This window comes from Pseudonaja textilis, chromosome 1, assembly GCF_049901715.1.
Source record: "Pseudonaja textilis isolate UNSWEBS1 chromosome 1, rPseTex1.2, whole genome shotgun sequence".
Taxonomy (NCBI): domain Eukaryota; kingdom Metazoa; phylum Chordata; class Lepidosauria; order Squamata; family Elapidae; genus Pseudonaja; species Pseudonaja textilis.
This window is the reverse complement of record NC_141990.1, coordinates 254,546,845-254,567,421: the sequence shown is the minus strand read 5'-3', so window position 1 is coordinate 254,567,421 and position 20,577 is coordinate 254,546,845. Positions and strand designations below refer to the sequence as shown.

Genomic DNA, 20,577 nt, shown 5'->3' with positions numbered 1-20,577 from the left:
TTATTTCCCAGTGTAGATAAGCCAAGGTCTGAACTCAAGTGGTCTCTTGTAAGGAAACAAATGAGGCCAGCTGCTCTTTTGTCAAGTTCCTCTAAATGGGGAAAGAAATGGAAAACTAGAAAGCCAGCCTCGCCTCTTTAACTATGCCCCCCCCTCCCAAAAAAACAAACAAACTACAGTGGTTATGAACTGCTTATGCATGCACGTATGAACGCAGGCCGGCTTTTTTTTCTTTCAGCTCAGAAAACGTAGCCCCTCGCGGCCATACAGCTGGGCTAGGTTGCCGCGTCCCTCTCGGAGAGCACCTTGCTTCCCTTCACCTGGGCCGAGTCTCTGGAAGTGAACCGTGAAGAGAGCAATTCTTTCCCCTTCCCTCCCTCCCTCCCCTTCGCCAGGCTACTAGGCAGCCAGCAGCAGCCAGGCACCGGTTGCCAGTTGTCACATTACATTCATTTGCAGCGTGTGCACGGGAGCGCAGCGCCCAGACAGGAGGAGACTAGGAGCGCGCGCGGGGGCGCGCTCGTTCGCGCTCTCTGTCTCACTCTCTCTCTCTCTCCGTTTTCTCCCAGGAGCCGCTTTCCCTCCACCCCCTCCCTTTTCGGCTTTTCCCAACTCCGCAAGTTGGGAGGCGCGCAAACCGCTTGCACCTGCTCCTTTCTTCCACTTTCTCCACCCAACTTTCCTATAGGATCGGCTTCTCCGAACATGAGGGGTTACAAACGCAGCGGCGAAGCCAGCAGCCGAGTCGGAGTTTCTGGGATGAGGCGTGGGTAAGCGTCTGAGGAGAAGCGGAGGCTGTCTCCCTCTGCCCCCACCCCGCTCCCCCGGTGAAAAGGGCGCCAAACCCTTCCGCCAACCTGTCTCCCAACAGGTAAGCGCCAGCTCTTATTGGTCTCGGTCTCCCCGAGGGCTGGGTTCGCTCGTTTTACGGGCGCGGGAAAAAACAGACTGTTACTTCTTTCCTCGACGGTGAGCTTTAAAGTTGGGGGTGGGTGTGGGTGGGGAGATTAGACTTTGTTTTTGTGACGTGGAGTTTGCGAGCGCGGACCGCGTTTGCTTGCCCGTTGGGCCGGCGGTGTGCGGAGGACGGCGTCGAGGGGTTTCCGCCCTCCCAAAATGGCCAGCGGTTCTGGGACAAGCTGGAAGGGCGAGCCAGCCCTGAGCCTCGGGAACTGCATGTGGGAACGGGCTCTACCATTCTATCGCATTCTACCCGGTCGCCGCCCCTTCGGACTGCGCGGATGAAAACGAAAGAAAACCACTTCGGGACTTAAAAGCGGCGGTGGTTCCGGGCACAGTTAATCGGCGGTGTCATTCCAATTCGTCCGATTCGGTTCCGAGTTATGCCTGCTTAGGTTTGGAGCGCAGAGCGAATTGGGTTGGATGCAAAAGTGGAGCCTGGTCGATTTCCATCAGCAGATGGGTGGAATGTCCGACGGAATGTTTATTATTATTTCAGCCTCAAAGAATTTTAATGTATAAGTACATTATTGTAGGACTCTGCTGATAAGAATAATGAAAAGGCAATATGAAATATGTAATTTTCCCACCTGAACAAATATCCTGCCTTCGATATCAGAAATAAACTCTACCTTTCTTTGTAAAGAGGGTCCAACTGGGTTTAAGGTAATGAACAAAGAAAATTTCAGACAGATAAGATGATATAAATTTTATAAATATATGAATACATCTTTCCTGAATATTAACAAAGACTGAAATATGAAATTTGAGTGAGGAAAACTTCCCTCTGGTGTTCCTACTGATCTTCTAAACCAGTTTTTAATCATTTCCTTGTATTTGGAAACAAGTAATTTACTGTAGTTTTAAATAAGATAACTGCAATAGGCCATATTTTAAAAGTACATAGCACATAGTACATAGCACTTATATGTCCATAGTAAAAAAAAACTCAAGAGTTAAGTGCCACTTCTGAAAGAGGAGTTCTACTCCTATTTTAAAAGCTATGTGATTTTTCAGTGTAAAACATTTAACTAATAAAGAACTGGGTATATTCCTCTCTTAGGTTGTGAGGAAGTGATACCTGTTTCTGCTTGATTATCTGTTCAAGGGATATATTTTCTGTCAAGATTACTCCCAATATGATTTCCACCAGTTTCTTACCTGTGCATTGTTAACCTTTGGGGACAAGTAGAAATGCCAGTAGAACAAATATAATGTAGTTCAGGAGTATGTCTATGAAGATTCTCAGTCATCCAGGTAGAGTTGTCTGGAAGTTGAGTCATGGCAGCTGAATTTTTTTTCTTTTTGGCTTGAAACATTTTGTTGCTTATCCAAGTTAGCTTCTTCAGTCTCCATGAGCTTCAAGATTAAACCCTAGAATCTTTGGTGCTCTCTGAGCTTTGTTTGCTTGCAGATGTTTTATTACCAAAATAGGTAGCATCAGTGTGAGTGTGGAGTTTGTTCCGTACTAATATATAGCAGCTTGCCCTGCTACTATTGGATGGGGTGTAGTTTTCTCTATGGTAATTCTTTTATTAGGATATTGTTTTCTGTTTGTTGGTATTAATCCCTGCTTATGAGTGTTGGCTGCTGGAGAGGATGTGTTCTGGTTATTTGTGTTATTATTATCTCACCCTCTTTTTTACATTATAAGTAAGTCAAGGCAGCAAAACATACATAATACACCTTCCTGTTTTTCCCACAATCCTGTGAAGTGGGTTGGGCTAAGAGAAAATGACTGGCCCAAAGGCAGCTGGCTTTAATGCCTAAAATGAGACTAGAACTCACAGTCTCCTGGTTTTTATGCCAGCACTTCAACCTCTACACCAAACTAGTTTTTTCTTCTTAACTTTTTTATCATCTCTTTCTCAATGTTGTGTCAATGTGGTTTATTTGTATCTAGGCTAATGATTGATTTTAATTTTAATTTTGAATGTAGAAATTCAACAGTTTTTGGAACAGAGCAGATGTCGTTGGAGGACAGTGTGCCTCTTTGTGATATATCAATCATTCAGGCACCTTGTCAAGAAAAAAGGCTATGCTATCTTGCTATGTCAACACTAGATTGTAGAAAAGAGATAACTTTTTCAGAGATATGTAAGTATGAAGAAAAAAGACCCAAACATTTTCTCTAGATGATCCTTGCCTTGGATCAAGCACAGTGTTCATCATAGAGGAATGTTGGAATTGCTTGTTCAAACTATGGCAGTTTTACAATATGGAAATATAATTTGGGAGTTGATACGTCTTTTTGTATTTGTGCATCTTCATTCAGGTATACATAGTACAAAGAGACAAGAATAATTTTGCACAGTCCTTCAAATTCTATCATCTGAGTGCCTGGCTAGAGGCAATTCTCTGAAGAGTAAAATTTCTTAATATTTTCAGGTCACAGTGCTCCATTAATTGCATATATTAATGCTGTTATTATTCTCATTAACTAGTAGCTAAATCCATATTTCAGACAACAGAGATTTTAGGTGTGAGGATGTTTTAATGACTACTAAGTAGGAACATCATGTACATCTTGCATAGTATCTACTCCATAGATAGCTCACTTGCTCTTTCACATTTGTGTCAGATGCATCAAGGTGCTTCCGAGTTGAAAGGATTAGCTGGTGGCATCACCATTGCCTGGGGACATGTTGGTTGAAGGCTCCTTTCATGTCCCCATTAATGTGCCCACCAAAGTGGTACCTATTTATCTACTCAGGTTTGCGTGTTTTTGAACTGCTAGGTGGGCAGGAGCTGGAGCAAATGATGGGAGCTCACTCTATCACACAGCAGCCCTCGGATCTTGAACACTCAGCCTTGCTGATTGTCACCCAACATTCTAGCCACATTAGCTACTGCAGTTCCTCATAGACAGCTTGTCCATGATTAAAACAAAATTGGAAATGACTTTTTTCATAATATTGATTATTGGTAACATCTTTAATTATACAAAAAGTAATATGTACTTGATTGAAGATCATGTTAATGTTGGTGATTCATAGTTCTGTTCTCAGTATCATGCATTCATGGGTATGTATTGAAAATTGGGCTAATATTGAACTGAAATGTCTACCAAGATTCAATAAAAGAATTGTGAATCCTAATTAATTAGTAACTCTTTGACTTGATAACCTCATTCACATGAGCTGCAACATAGAATACTTTGCCATTTCCTTTTTCCAGGAACTATTTATTTATTGGCCTGCTCCTAAGATTTTTTTTTGGATGACTTTCAATCCAAAAACTAAACAGGTGAATCCTTAATTTTCTTTTTTGAGACCAGCCAAGGTTAGTTAGGTGTTGGTGCTATCATCTGAGCTTAGGGGTTAACCACTATGTGAACACTGAGTTTTGCTAATATGTTGAAACAAGCTGTGTAACAATGAGATAAATCTTGATGCAGAAACTCTTAAACAGTTTAAAGCATCCTAGAACTTTTTTTTTGCCATATAGCCCATACAAATTTGAATTGTGCCTATTTCCTTTGACCAGTTTAGATGTGAAACTAGAGGAAAAGCTGGATTGCCTGATTTCCTGGATAGAGAAGAGATACAGTTTCTCTTCTTGTGCAACGTATTGTCTTTTCTCCACCAAAACATGTTTATTTAGGGAGGAAAATTGATACACAAGTGTATATTATGTTTAGCTTGGAATAGATTTGTACTACATTATTTAATCTGTAAATTATCAGTCTTATGTAGTAGCTCTAACGAAGACACAAATGCTTATCTGTCTACAAGTGAGAATGACGAAAAATTCTTACAACTTAGTTATTTGGAGAACTTAATCCATCTCATATTTTCCAATGTTATATTTTATTTTCATACATTTCATCAAAGACTGTATAATTGTAATAAAAATCAAACGGACACAGCATATTCCATTTGTCAGCAGCAAGAACAAAGTGAAGCTTTTCAAATGACAGGGCCACATTTAATAAAGAGATATTGAAATTCAGTGTGGTAAAAACTTTCAAAATTACCAAGAAATAAAAAGAATCAAAACAAAGGCTTCTCTCCTAGAAAGGGAATACTATGAAATACAGAACACTTTGTAATCTTAAGATATTTCAACTGTATGTTTGTGGGTTGTTTTTTTTTCATACAATGTCTCTAGAGTCACCTTTGGCAAGATAGACAGCATACAAGCTTGATAATCAATGTGAAAAAGCCCCATTTAATTAAATAAATCTCAGCAGACACTCACTAAGATTTCCCTATGAATGTATTGACTTGTGGTCTGCTTTTGATGCACGGAGCTCATAGTAAAATTATCAGGGGATGGACATCCTTTCTTTTTGGGTCTATTTTTTTGTCATTATAAAGGGATGAAGTATTCATTTCAAGTGTCCTTGTGGTAGTTTCCAACCCATAAGAATATAATTCTAAAGGATGTAAAATTCTTATCAGGGAACTTTCCAGAACAAAATGTGAAAAAATGTGAAAAAAACAACACATCTTATCTAAAATGAAATCATTGTAGCGTGTGTTAACATCCTGAAAATTAACTCACATTCTGCCCAGGTTTTGGAAAACAGGGATTGTGTTAATGTTTTTAAATTTGAACCCCCACCCCCATGGAGGAATTCAAACTGGGATTTTTGAGATGTCACATCCATGATCTTGCAACCACTTTTCAACCTCTGTGTTGTCTTTTGTAAAGATAAGTCAGATCTTTAAAAAGTGTGCCTATCAGTAGTACCTAGTGTTGACTGTATTGATTTGATGGAGCTAGATAAAAAGTAAGATTATGCACATTTCTTGATGCCCAATCTCCCACCTGCAAATAAGCAAAGCCTTTGGAGTAGTGCAAAATATCTCATGAATGTCATAGAGTTTGAGATGATAAAATGGACTGCACAGCCTGGGCTGTGTTTGAGGAAGTTATGCATTTAATTAGCCCACCCATTACTAAATTTCATATAGAAATAGAGCATAAAAAGACGAGAATAGTGCATTTTTTCTGAAGTACTAATTTTCTAGTGTTTTGCATGACATGAAGGACCAATCAAAATGTATAACCATAACTGCAGTTTGGAGTGGATTCCCATAAACTATGCTGTACATCTGTATTTAAATTAGGAGATCTTATTTATGTATTATTGAATGTATCTGTCATCTTGTTTAAAGTGGAAAACTTTGCTATGCATGAAAGTTTAGCTCGCTGGTTTTGCCTCCATCCTGGTTACTTGAAATGGTGTCCATAGGCAAGTTTTCCTTGCCCTGCCTGAGCCAGTTGCAAAGGATCTGAACTAGTTGAAGCAGGACCTGTGATTGAGCCTATGATATATTACTCCCATTAAATTAATTTGTTTGAGGAAGAAGAGGACATATTAAAGAAAACTCATCTTCCTTTCCTTTTGACCAGTTCTAAATTTATTTTTTCCTCTCTATTTTTCTATGTTTCATTCTAGTGCCAAAGATAACATTGTACCAAGATTTCCTCAATGTGCACCTTCCAGATATACATGACTACAGATCTCATAATTCTCAATTACTATGACTATAATTGACCCAGTATGGCCAGTGAATAGTAGTGAAACACAGCTGGATGGTGCCATGTTATTCTGCATTGTTGTTTTTTTTCAGTCAGTGTATTGAGAAGAATTTTGCAACTACCCTTCCCCACCATTCTCATTCCAGTCCTGTTTTTCTGTTTGCTTCAGTGTTTGAGTGATTGGCAGGCAAGGAGGAGGTTGGGTTACCAGATAACCTGGCTCAAGTTCATTATTCCACATTCACAGCGGAGATCTGTCCCTGGAACATTTGTTCTTTATAAATAATTTTCATTTTATTTATGCCAGCTCTGCTTAAAACTGGTATATTGAAGACTTTTCTCTTTGAAACATGCCACAGGTAAGTTTTTACATAACAGTTGAACTGTGTGGAATAATGAGGGTGAAGATAAAGGGGCAGTGAGACCTTCCTTCCCATCTGCAAGTGTCTTTCAAGGGAGGATCAAATGAATTACACAAGCAGAACCAATGTAATCTGTTGGTCTGCAGTTCCGCTAAAAGATTTCAATTTTGTTTTAAGGGGTATGAATGTCAGATAAAATAATATATGTGTCTGCAGCCATTTTTCAGATCAAAAGTCCTTTTGAAAGTTTTGAACAAATGTGTGATTCTTTTCAAGAAAATTCTTCAACAAAACAACCATGGGCTTGTTTCCAGAATAAAAGACAGCTAGATTTCTACCAAGCATTTTGGTGGAAGAAAAAAGAACTTTTTCTCATTTTGATATTGCTGGCTTCCTATACATACTCAGCAGGTGGAATTAAGCTAAGGGGTTTTGGCTTCTTTTTCCAAAATAAATGCATATGTATTTGATACATGTTAATTTAAAATTCCAACTTAATTGGCTTAAGCTCTCTTTCAGTTGTGCATAAAATACAATGAAGGCATTAGCTGATTTTGTTTAGGGTAAATTTCTAATCAATTAAAATGGCAGGTTTTTTAAAAATTAGAAATGAATATAACTGCAGTTAATCATGTAGTGTAGAAAAATTGAGACTCAATTAACACATTTGCCTATTATCTGCAGAGTTTATCTTCAATAAAGCCAAGAGGGTATACTCATTACTGACTACTCTCAAATTACTTCAGTATCTGATCAGATTACTGGTTTCACCGTGTTATAAATTTTAGCAATCATCTAAGTTTAAAAATGTTCTCTCCTGACAATAATGTAAGGAGGTGGGGAAAATGTTGCATCTAATTCATGGGTTCGGGTTCTAGGTTTCCCAATAATTCAGAACAGCTGCAAAAATCGTAGTGATGGGGATGATCAAAGAACTGGAAACTAAGTACTAAGAGAAGAAGTGGGAATTTGATATATTGTATTCTGAGAAAAAAGAGCCAGTATGGTGCTGTGATTAAGGCAACAGGCTAGAAACTGGAAGATTGTGAGTTCTAGTCCAGCCTTAGGCACAAAGCCAGCTGGGTGTCCTTCGGCCAGTCACTCTCACAGCCCTTGGAAGGAGAAAGAAATGGCAAACCACTTCTGAAAAAACTTGTCTAGAAAACTACAGAGACTGTGGCAAGCAGTCAAATAATTCAAGTCTTTAAATACATTCTGAAAACATTGATAATGGCATTTGAAGGAATACTATTTGGAAATTGGTCCAGCTTATTCCGTATTGTCCCAAAGTGTAAGACTTATGTGATAAACTACAAGAAACAGACTATGATTCAATGTTAGGAAATATTTTCTGACAAGAGCTAATTGACAGTTAAACCAATCACCCAGAGAAGTGGTGGGTTCTCTTTCACTGAATGATTTCAAGCAATGCCTAGATCACGCATGTCAAACTCGCTGTGTCATGTTGCTGTCACGTGACATTTTGCAATGTTTTTCCCATTTGCAGAGCTGGGGTGGCCGTTGCCTGCATCTGGCCCACGGGCTGCTGGTTTGACACCCTGGCCTAGATGAACATTCATTCTGGATGCTTTAATTTGGATTCCTTTATTGAGCAACACCACTTTTTTTAGCTGCTGTGTGTCCTCTTCTGCATTATGTTTCTATAAGCAAACAAACCAAAGGAAGAATACGCATATTCTTACAGTACAGGTACTCCTTGACTTACAACAGTTCATTTACTGACCGTTCAAAGTGGCACCAAAAAAAGTGACTTCTGAATGTTTTTCACACAAACTTTGTGACATCCTCATGGACACATGATCAAAATTCAGATGCTTGACAACTGAATCATATTTTTGATGGTTGCAATGTCCCAGGATCATGTGATTTCCTTTTGCGACCTTCTGACAAGCAAAGTTAATGGGGAGGCCGTATTCACTTAACAACTGTGTTACTAACTTAACAACTGCAGTGATTCACTTAACAAGCATGGCAACAAAGGTCGTAAAATGGGGCAAAATTCACATAACAAATGTCTCACTTAGGAACAGAAATTTTGGGCTCAATTGTCGTAGGTTGAGGACTATCTGTACTACATTTGAACTGGCATATTAAAGGGCAATAAATATATATTAGGTTACAGTGAATCAAACAATAGTGTACTTAAATGATTTTACTTGCGTTTTAAGATAATTTTATTGAAAGTTAAAAAAAACCCTAAAAATTAGTATAAACTAAAATAAGAAAAGAAATAAAAGAGAAAAAGTGCAGAAAACAAAACAAAAGGTATAATAAAACAGAAAAGAAAGAAAAAGGAGATAAAGAAGCAGCTTCTCTGATCTTTTTTATGGCAGTTATAAGTAGAATTGCAGATTTACTTATCTGGAAGGTAACACCATCGCTCTTTTCTTTCTATCCTATTTAGTCACCAAAATCATAGAGCACATGTTCATTTTTTTCTTTCTTATCCAAAAAGTTCATTAGGGGTTTTCAGTTATAAAGATAAAGTCTTTAATCAAACATTGTGGTCATCTTCTCAAGTTCCATTATCTTTGATCATTTCTGCAAGTTTTATTATTTTCACTGCATTTGTTCAACCATGCCTCCATTGTAGGTATTGCCAAATCTTTCTATTCCTTGTACAAATAATCTCGCTGTACTTACCATGTTTAAAAACAAAATTCAGTGACTCTTTTCAATTTATCCATTAGGTCCCAGTTCTACTTTCAGTTATATATTAATCTTTGAAATTTAAATGCAAAATATTCTTGCCTTTTTGCATATCCATCAAACATAGTAAAATGTCTCTCTTTGTTCACATTTCCAACATAAATTGAAGTATCTTTGTATATTCTAGATAATTTTCTGGTATTTTACATCAACAGTATGTCATTTTATAAAAGTTCTCTTTAAGATCATTTTATTCTCAACGTTTATTAGGATTATTGCATTCAGAAATTTGATAGTTTTCTAATAGATATTATTTCTCTGTGAAAGATCATAAAATAGAAAGCAGTTATGAAGACATTTGAAGTATATGCTGTTTATCAAAAAGTGTTAGAAATCATATCTTTTAACAGTCAATTGCTTTATTCTTTAATTTTTTGCTTAAGGATGTATGTCCCACTTCTCTATATCGTTAATATAGAGAAGTGGGAGGTACATCTTTAAGCAAAAAATAATTAAAGATTGAAGTAGTTTATATAGTATAGATAGTATAATGAAAAAAATGTTTCTACAACATATCAAAATTCTTGGGCACAGCTGTATTTTTTTGGATCCCAGTTGTTATTGACTTCTGCTATGTTTAATTTTTTACCAGGTCTAAGAAAGTTATATGGTAACTCATTAAAAAGTCATAGTCTGATTCAGTAATAGTTCTGGTTCTGTGAATGCTGTTGAGAGGTAATGGCTTATATAATTTTTACAATTCTTTGTTCTAACTAAATAACAGAGTTATTCTTGCCAAATAACAGAGACCCCTTCAGAACTTCATATGGAGTGGGTTGCCACTGAAAAGTGTTAAATGCATATAATGTTTAAACTAGTATATTGGGATAGCTATAGCTTGATGGCCAGAAAATTATATCAGCACAAGAGAAGATGAAAGTAGGAATGAGTGTGTTAAAACATGCATAAATATAAAAAGATACTATAGATTATTATATATGTCAATTAAAGTTGCCATTTAAATTATATTCTTCAATAGGGCATTCTTAGACTGATTTAAACTTGTCTCAGTGGTAACAAAAGATTTTTACTTCTGTTACTTCAAATACACAAAGCAGAATTTAGTTTGTTGTCTGCCCCAAAATACTTCTGACAAATTTAATTCAAGATAATATGATTCAGAAGCTCCTAGGAGATTTTGCAGGTAGACTTAAAATGGCCTCATTTTGAAAACCATATGAGGAAAACATTAGGAAGTCAGCTTTTGACTTCTTAGGCCAGGGCTGGTGGCCCAGATGGGTCACGCACTGGCCACACCCCTGCCCAGTTTAGCAAAGTGGAAAAAAGTCCCAATACATCATGTGATGCTGCCATGATGCTGCAAAACCCCTGTTTTAGGCCAAATTGACTTACTGGAGTGAAACTATATTTTGCTTGTATACAAACATCTTCCTTGGGGCTTCTCCCATCCCAGCAGGTTTTTAAAAAAGCATTCTAGTGGTTGCATAAGTAGAAAATCCAACAAAAGGAAGGCTTGCTTTAATCTGTTTCTCTCTTTCTTATTCAAAATGCTCCCCTCCCCCTCAAATCTCTTGTGTTGTCACTTCTGGAAGGCTGAAATACACACAGCTGTGTCAGTCTTCTTGCAGGTGTAACCCCACACTGGAACACAGGTTGAAAAATCAGAAATCAGTTGCTAAACATGACCCTTTCAGAAATGCTGGAGAGCCCTCTAGCATTTAAAATGTTTATCTTGGAAAACAGGAAGTCTGCCCCATTTCTTTGCATTTATGTTTTGCAGATTTCACTGCTTTTCAGGAAATTAGTTTATTTTGCTATGCATTCTATGATAAATGAAAAATTGAAACATTTTCACCAACTCTTTATGGCATAACCTGCGAACATCTGGCTACTGGGAAAAAACATACTGTGAAACCCAGCAGTAACAAATGAGCAAGATGAGTTAAATGAAGCATTTTAACAATAGCAGAAATTGGGTCAGATAATGAGTCTTTTCTCCTATCAGACTCCCAGAGGTAGGAAAGTGGTTTAGCTATTGAATTACAGTAGCCTCAATTCAACTACTGTATTGTCTGCAATGATGTAAAATAATTATGGTATCAATGACCAGCTAAAATCTTTTAATCTTTAATACAGAAACAAAAGGGGGTTAGCTAATATTGAATTATTAATATCTATTCCAAAAGACATTTGCTTGGTGCTGCCTTCTTTCTGGTACTTGTATGATAAATATAATTTCTAGGTTAAGTGCCATGTGCATTGGCACACCTGAACATTCAGAAGTTTCACACTGGTTTATTATCTGACACAGACTCTTAGTATCTGTGGCCGTAAGAAAAATGAACACAGAAGTTCTCTGTATGGTCCAATTTCAGTTGGAATCCTTTTGGAGCATTGAACACAATTTTAATTAAAATGTGAATATGAAGGAAATAATATATATTAGTGCTTAATACAGCAGGGGCATTTTCTGGGATGATAAAGTAGTTAGAAAAATAAATCGCTTGGCTATTTTGAAAATGGAATATTTCTCTAGCTATGAACATTTTCACTTCAAGATGGGTTCATGATTAATTTGTGTGGATTCGGGGCCTTTGCTGAGTTCTCCTCCTTGAAGTGGCTTCTGTGTTAAGATTAATAATGAAGATTGCTCTAATTTTGCTGTGGTACAGTTCAGGGTAGGTAGAAGAGAGACTTGAATGCATTGCTAATTCTCTGAAGTTACAAAACAGAGTTTCTACCTCAGCCTTAATTTGTGCTTCAAAATGAAAACTCTTGGGAGTCATCCAGGGTAGATTTGTTTCTATGTGTGGAAAGGCTTGGAGTAGTACTTAGTTTGGTACTTAAATTCCTAGCCTCATAATCCTTTAATGCATTGTATACATGCATTTTGCAATCAGGCACTTTTGTCTAAACCATTGTTCAGTTTCAGCCCCATCCTAGCTATGTTCAGCCAAATTTATGCTTTATCAGAATGTGGGAATGGGTGGGTTTGTAAATGACATCTTTTGGACTTGGCTCAATTTGTGGTTCTCTAGTAAAACATAAAATAGATACTGTTTACCTCTGGCATAAACGTATGGCTGAAGCTCCTTTTTAAATCCTGAATAATGGTAAAATTTAACTAATGATTAAAGGAAGCTGGAAAATTCAGGTTAATATTTGGCTAGGAGTGATAACAAAAAAATACCATTGTAGTGACTGTAGGGCAGTTAGATATTACTGTACTACTTTCTAAAACAAGAACTTTAGAGGTTAACCTAGCAGTTGGCTGTCACATCAGGTTTCATTGGTGAAAATGACTCAAACTTCTCTAAGCTTTCTAAGAAGCTTTCTAAGAGAGCTTCTTTACTGCCTATTTAAATGTGATCTTTGAGGATATACTGAAGTTCCTAGATGATTAAATTGTGTTGGAAAAAGTTATTCAGCCTTATACTTGTTTGATTCATTGGCTGTGAAAATATTCTGCTGTTGTTTTCACTCAGGAGAATTGGATGAATTAAATCCTGATAAAACCTAATGAATTGCATACTTTTATAGACAAGTCATTCTTAGAACTCACAATCTGATTGGACCTCTGAACCCAAAATAAATTGTAAGGAGAATATGTTACATAGTATTTATTTATTTAGCAATTTTCTTTGGATACCTTAAAGTTGTTTCTATATATCTGGATAAATCCTGTTACCTGAAGCTTTTAAATGAGCTGTTTTGTTTCATACACATCATAAACTACTCAATCCAGTTGAAGTTGTTCAGTAGTTTCCTAATTATTAAGCAGGTTGGCTGTTTTTACTCCAAAAGCTGAATTGGGCAGGAAGTAAGAAAAAATAATAATTGTCAAGCTGGCTTCTGTATCCATGATTAAGACATGTAATTGTAGTTGATAGAAACCATATTGACAGGAAAGATCTTAGTATTCTCTCCCTCCATGTCTTGGTCAGATATGAAATGAGTTGGGATACATTCAGAATAAGAGACCTATTCAGAATGGGAGACTACTGTATATTGCTCCATAAAGGTCAAGTTCTTTCTGCAAGAATTAATGTGGCTTTGTTTCTTAGAGATTGTTATTAGAAAACTCAGTTTATACATGAAAAAAAAGTACTCAAAGGGTGTGTAAAAGCTGAGAAGAGAGTGTTCTTTAGCACTTATCTGCCTCAAGCATCCATGCTTCTAAAAATATTATTTTACTAATATAATTGGTTAATGTTCACTTGTTAATTAATTTAATGTTCATGAGAAGTTAATGGTTTTCTAAAGGGATGAAAAAACATTTCTTTTTTGAGTGTGGATGTCTAGTTTCTTTTCTTAACTCTGTAATTATTGCTCTGATCTAGTCATCATTTAGAATTCTAGATTCTTGCAGCCCACATATGATAATATTTATACTTGAGATAGTGTCCTTCATTAAATACCTGCATACATACCAGTGGTGGGATTCAAATATTTTTGCCTTTGGTTCAGTGGGTGTGGCTTGGTGAGCACTCTTTGCGTGCATACACACACTTTGTGTGCATCAAATGCACACTTTATGCAGGCGCAGAGGTGTTTGTGCAGGTGCAAAGGTGTTCTAACTCACCTCCTGTAAGCCTACACAATCCTGGTCACTTCAGCAGCTGCCGTGCGGCAGTCTTGTATGCTGCGCGATGCAGCTGCACTTCAAATTCAACAGATAAAAGTGATTATGGGAGCCCAGGCGGTTACATGGGCCCAACAGCAGAGTGGCAGAGAGAACCGGCTCATCGCTGCTACCGGCTCTTCAGAACCGGGACGAGCCGGTCGAATACCACCACTGATACATACCTATCATGCTATTCCCTTTTGGAATGTGCAGAAGGCAGAAAAGAAACAGGAAATAGTAGGTCAAAGAAATTAAAAGCCTGAAAAAGGTGTATGTATATGTGGAAACATACTTAAAACTAGTTTATATCCTGTCTTTTCAAATCATCCTTACTTCCCCAACATTCATATACAGCTTCATATATTGTCTTTTTTAAACTTCTCATCTGTTTTGAGGACCCCATCAATTTTATCAACCATAACTTGGAAGAATATTTTGATTCCCACAATGAATAGTTGCAAAAATTAATGGAGTTAGCAAAAATGGCCAAATTGACTGCTTTGATTAATAAAAAGAACACAACTAATTTTGTTTCTACTTGGAAACTGCTTTTGGACTTTATGCTTGTAGGAAAAAAAGGAAACTTTTGGATTTGGCTATTAGATAGGTTTGATGTTATAGATATGGCTGGTATATATATTATTATATAAAAGTAAAAAGTTGAGCTTTTAGGTTATGGTCTTATTCTACTATATCAAAAAGAGTTGGAAATCATCACTTTCCCCCCCTTTTTCCTCTGCCCTGGATTTTTTTCTCTTCCCGCTTTCCCTCCTTATTTTTCTGTTATCTTTATTTTTCTTTATATGTTTTATATTTTGATAAACCAATAAAATTGTTGTGGCATATCAACCACAAATTGCTTAGTCTTTTTCTTGCTCTGGATCCCAGCTGCTGTCACCGAATAAGGAGGTCAGTATGTAATAAAGCTTCTCTTATACACAACTTAATCATGGATGATGATACTTATGCGACCTGCATCACTGAACTATTGGGCAAGAAAGGGAGGGCTCACCTCTTTGAAATGTGTCCTCCTGGGTTCTGAATAAGGCACCAAGAGCAATTTAAAGGGAGAGTGACAATGTGGCTGTTGTCTTTTGTGAGTTTTGGGTGGCCACTAGGGGCTCTGTCTTAGACATTGCTGGATATGAGACCCTTTTTGTGTGGTTGGACCATAGAGATCAGTGGGGATTGCTGCTCCCTAAGCTTCCTCCTTGCAGTGTAGCAGTATCCCTGCCTATTCTCCTAAACACTCTGCCTAGGCTAGCAATGGATTTCCCTAGACTTCATGGGTTTTGAAAACTTCAATCTGTCTTTTCTGGGTAGTCAGATTAGAGGGCCATAATTAATACAGGAATTTATGGCCACCATGGCAGCCATGGACCTGGTCTTATTCATGACCCTAATTGCACAGGAGGTCATACATTAAATTGGTGTTTAATCTTGGTAGTGGTGCCATGATTTGGATTTGGGGGACATTAACATCAGTTCCCTTCAATGGACAGCCCCCTATTTCTTAGCCTTAGAGTTCTCTGCTGCCCAGCCCAGATGACAGTTCATGTCTGACTCTGGACAGGGTGACATTGTCCCAGACTGAGATGGTATGCAATTTAGGGGTTGTTCTAGATTCACAGTTTCTTTTCGCAGCCATGGCTTAAGACAGTAATAGTAATAGTCTCTATGTATATAGTTCTACACGTAATACACATGTTGGATTCTATGTATGTATGCCTGCTAAAGCTTACACTTGTTGCATTTGTAATTATACATTTTGGTTATCCACATTACACATATTTGGCTAAATAGCTATGTAATACCTAGATCAGGTGTCAGCAACCCATGGCTCCAAAGCTGCATGCGGCTCTTTTGTCCTCCTGCTGTGGCTCCCTGCCAGCTGAACCCACCACTGGCTGGCCCAGCCCCTTGCCCTCCCCTCCCAGTCACTCCTCGCCTGGCCTGAGAAGGTAAGGGAAATGGTGGGGGATGGAGATTTGCTCCATATTCCAGAGCGGGAGTGAAGTGCCCCTATGCTTGCCTCCTCTCATGGGCACTTCTTCTGGCCCTTGGTGCTGCATGCACCTCGGTCTCTCAGGGAGATGCGCGACTTGCTCTCTGCCCTGAGACACTGGCCTGGCCCGGCTGCACCCGATGCTCTGCATCATAATGGGCTCCAGGAGGAGGCGGGGACACCATCTCCCCTATTGTGAAGCATGCTAAATTCAACTGCTATGCAAGGCACTGTGAGAGCGTAAATTTAATTTATCCTTCCCGCTGCTCTTGCAGTGCCTTGCACAGCAGTTAAATTTCATTCATCAGTGCAAATTAAAGAACAAAGCATTTGTATGATGGCATTTTGGGGCTTTGGTATCAAACACTCATGTTTGATTGATCTGTGCAGGTATATTAAAAGCAACAGAACAATATATATTGCAAAGTTATTTAAGAAAAATCTAAATAAAAATAATAGGATTTTAAAAATATGTCCATATCTTAGACCGCTTTCATTTTGCCTGGTTCTTTTGTATAGACTACATTGTCTTAAAATTGCTGTTTGGTTCCAAGTAATTGTATGCAAAATATTACACCATTGGGACTTGTACATTATCCAAGTCTCACTTTGTCCCTATTTGTCTTTCTTTTGTTGTCCCAATAACACACTGTCCTTTAGGTGGCTTGAAAGGACTTGGCTTTAACTTTTATAGCTTCTACTATAGAAATAATAATATAAAGTTTTTCTTTTCTTTTTCCTTTCCTTACACTTTTTCCTTTCTTCTTCTTCTTTTTTCTTTTCTTCTTTAGATTTGACTTTTATTGCATATAAAAATCATAATAGATGTAAATCAGTAAAAAAAAAAGAAATTAAAAAACATTTTACTTCACATCATGGAGAAATATGATTTTTCTTTATTTGGCTCAATAAAAAATGAATGCTTGAATTAAAGTTCCTTATGTGAAACTGCACTAATATTAGCCTACTTTGCTAAACAAAGAAGTAAATATTATATAATATATATTACATAATATATAATTCATATATTAGTTATATTACTATAATGAAGAAGAACGTACTTAATATCTGACGTAGAGCCATAGTTTCCAGATTGCAGAAATAGTACAAGTATAAACTATTGTTCCTGTTTCCCAATCACAGATAGCATTCAGACACCTGCAAACAAAAAGAGGCTTTGTTTTACAGAAGGCACAGTTCTTTATTGACATTCCTATACTCGAATTTGTAGAACAGGCTTTTCAAGCAAGTTTGCTTATGGATGTTAGTCTCTGCTATTGAGTCACCAGTATAGTTGATGTTTAAGTGTTTCTAATATCTTCTGTCTGTTTTGAAGGCAGTCTTGATGTGATGCCTGTGTAGTATCTTACTGATTTTGTCTGTAGTACCTCTTATGTAGGGTAGGACAACTGTTCCATAGGTCTGTTCATCTTCTAGGTTTCCATTATGTTCCAGTGTGTTTTTGTGGATCAGGCCTGTGATTTTGCTTTTGTGGAAGCCGTTGGCTGTCAGTACTTTAGTCAGGGTGCATAGTTCAGTCTTTATGTATGTCTTGTCTGCCAGGTGTTTGGTTCTGGTGATTAGTGTTTTGGCCACGGAATTTATCTGTACTGGGTGGTGGTGGGATTGGGCGTTGAGGTAGCGGTTGGTGTGTGTTTTCTTCTGGTATATGGTGTGTCCTAGTGTGCCATCTGTTTTTTTGTAGATTAGTACATCTAGGAATGGTAGTTGTTTGTTTGTTTCTGTTTCCATGGTGAACTTGATTTGGGGGTGTGTGCTGTTTAGGTGTGTTAGGAAATTGTTTAGGTTTTCTTTTCCATGGGGCCAAATCACAAATGTGTCATCGATGTATCTTAACCATAGTTTGGGTTTGTGGGTGGCATTAGCTAGGGCTCTGGATTCGAATTCTTCCATGAACTGGTTTGCAATGACGGGTGACAGTGGTGATCCCATAGGGGCTCCTTCAATTTGCTTGTATCTTTGTCCTTTGTATATGAAATATGTGTTGGTTAAGCAGTGTTCTGCTAGTTCCATGAGGTGTTTAGCTGGTTGGTATTTATTTTTGATGATTTCAAGAGTTTCTTTTATTGGGACTTGAGTGAATAGTGAAACCATGTCGAAACTTACAAGCAGATCTTCCTGTTCCACGTGTAGATCTTTGATAATTTCCAATAAGTGATATGAGTTTTGTACATGTGAAGCTGCTATTTCAGCATGGGGCTGTAGCTGTTTTACTTGTTTTTTACCTGTTTTTTTGTTTTTTAGGTTTTGTAGTGGTGCTCCTCTGGAGCTGACTATGGGTCTGAGAGGTATGCCTTCTTTGTGTATTTTTGGGAGGTCGTATAGTTTGGGGCACCTGGAAGATTTTCTGTTGGGATGATTGTCTGTTGGATCTCTTTGCTCATGTGGCTAGTTATAATTTTCTTCTTGGTTATTTTTTCCAGATATGTGGTTGGGTCCGTGTTTATGGGTTTGTATGTGGAGTCTTGGAGTAGGTCTGTCAATTTTGTTTCATAGTCTTTTCTATCCATTACTACTGTGGCATTACCTTTATCTGCTGGAAGTATGATTATGCTGCTGTCATTTTTTAGGGCTTGCAGGGCTTTTAGTTCCTCTTTGTGCAAGTTGCTTTTGGGTGGTTTGCTTGTGCATAGGATGTTAGTAACTTAGGGTCTAATTCTATCAGCTTCATCTGTGTTTAATTTAGGCTGGATTCTACTGCACATATGATGGATTCTGTAGGGATTTTTTTGGGTGCTATAGCATAATTGAATCCTTTGGTTAGGACATCTGTTTCTGATTTGGTGAGTTCTCTGTTGGAAATGTTATATACTAATTGTTTCAGACTGATTGTTTGAAAACAGACCTGAAAGCATGAATAGTAGAGATGATTCTACCAGACTGTCAATTATTTGGAAGCCTGCACTCACAAACAAAAAAATCTCACCACTAGCCAGGCAAACACCTGGACACAAACAGATCTGCCCGATACCTCCAGCTCAAACACACTCCAACCAGGCACCCAGATGAAACCTAGCTTCCTAATAAATGATAGCTGTCCATTTACTTGGAGCCAAGCTGCACTAAAAGCCTCCAATACAGGAACACAATGTTGCCAGCCAATCAAGACAAAAAAAGCCACAAAGCAGACAGAAGATATTAGAAACACCAATCAAGCAGAATACAACAAACTCCAAGACCAATAAACACAGACCTAGACTCCCAACCAATCAGGATGAAGAAAAAAACATTCTGGCACAGCAGTAGGCTAGCACCAAATTTTAAACAGAAACGGATGTGAAAGTCTGACTCACAGATGAACACAATACAGAAGCCTGTTGATGGCAGATGAGATTCTGCCAAAACGTTGCTGCAACTTTAAAGCACAACTATAATGACATGGGAAAATACCTTAACAAAGCTGAATACCATACATATAAATACCTGCGAAAACTTAAGAAAACACACACACACACACACACACACACAAATGGATCTTTGGTTATTCAGGTTTTCTCCTGTAAAATTGGAATATCTAGGCAATGTTTCGATGAAATCTCATTCATCATCTTCAGGCCTATCTTCGGCTTTGTGCTTCTCGGAGTAATGTGAGCTTGCAGCTGCTTCTTCCTTTTAACTGCTAGTGGGGGTGTGACTTGATTGAGTGGGGGCTTGGCTGTGTTCTGATTGGGTGCGGGTGTGTTCTCATTGGTAGGGAGTTTGGCTGTGTTCTGATTGGTTGGGGGGTTGGCTGTGTTCTGATTGGCTGGGGGTGTGTTCTGTTCAGGTGGGGGCTTGGTTGTGCTCAGGTTAGTCTTAGTTGCCGGGGGATTTGAGCTGGTGAGCTGTGATCCTGTTGTTTGGCTTCGCGTTCATGGTCGTGCCACATTTTCATGGTGGGCGTCAGTTTGCTTCATGTATGGGTCGGAGGGGTTTGAAGCGGGTAGTGATACAGCTGTGGTACGGCTTCTGGTCCATGGTCGTGTCTCATCTTCTGTGTGGGTGTGAGTCTGCTTTCTACGTGGAAGTGTGGTGGTGGCATCTTGTGTGGCCCTCGTGGGTGTGGGTCTGGTGTCATTCTTCATGTTAAGTACTTGTTAATGAGGGCGGGTTTTCAAATGGCTGGTAGGTGGGAGGTATCATCTCATTTATTCATGCTGTCTGGGCTTTTTTCTATCTCTATGGTTTCTCTGATTTTTCTGTTGTTGAAGTGTTCGGTTTTGGTGATAGTTCTGGTATTTTTAAAGTCAATCTCATGTCCTGTGGCTTTGAGGTGTTGGACTAGGGAAGAGGTTGGTTTTTCTTTTTTGATTGAATTCTTGTGTTCTTCAATGCGTGTACTTATTCTTCTGTTAGTTTGTCCAATGTATGTGGTGGGATAGGCGGTGCAAGGGATTTCGTATACTCCTTGGTTTTCAAACTGGATTTTGTCTTTAGGGTTTCTT

General features: G+C 38.1%; 1 protein-coding gene across 9 annotated transcripts in view; it reads left to right on the top strand.

Moving 5' to 3' along the window:
• Positions 1 to 426: 426 nt before the first annotated feature.
• SHANK2 (SH3 and multiple ankyrin repeat domains 2) overlaps positions 427 to 20,577 on the top strand; it is a 358,512-nt gene continuing 338,361 nt past the window's right edge. For 5 of the 9 annotated variants that reach the window (XM_026706776.2, XM_087921302.1, XM_087921305.1 and 2 more), the window contains exon 1: positions 434 to 871. The gene's annotated coding sequence lies outside the window, so the exon portion shown is untranslated. Of the gene's footprint in view, positions 872 to 6,689; positions 6,810 to 20,577 lie in introns of those variants that run through there. The other 4 variants (XM_087921304.1, XM_087921303.1, XM_087921300.1 and 1 more) reach the window with 2 other exon arrangements.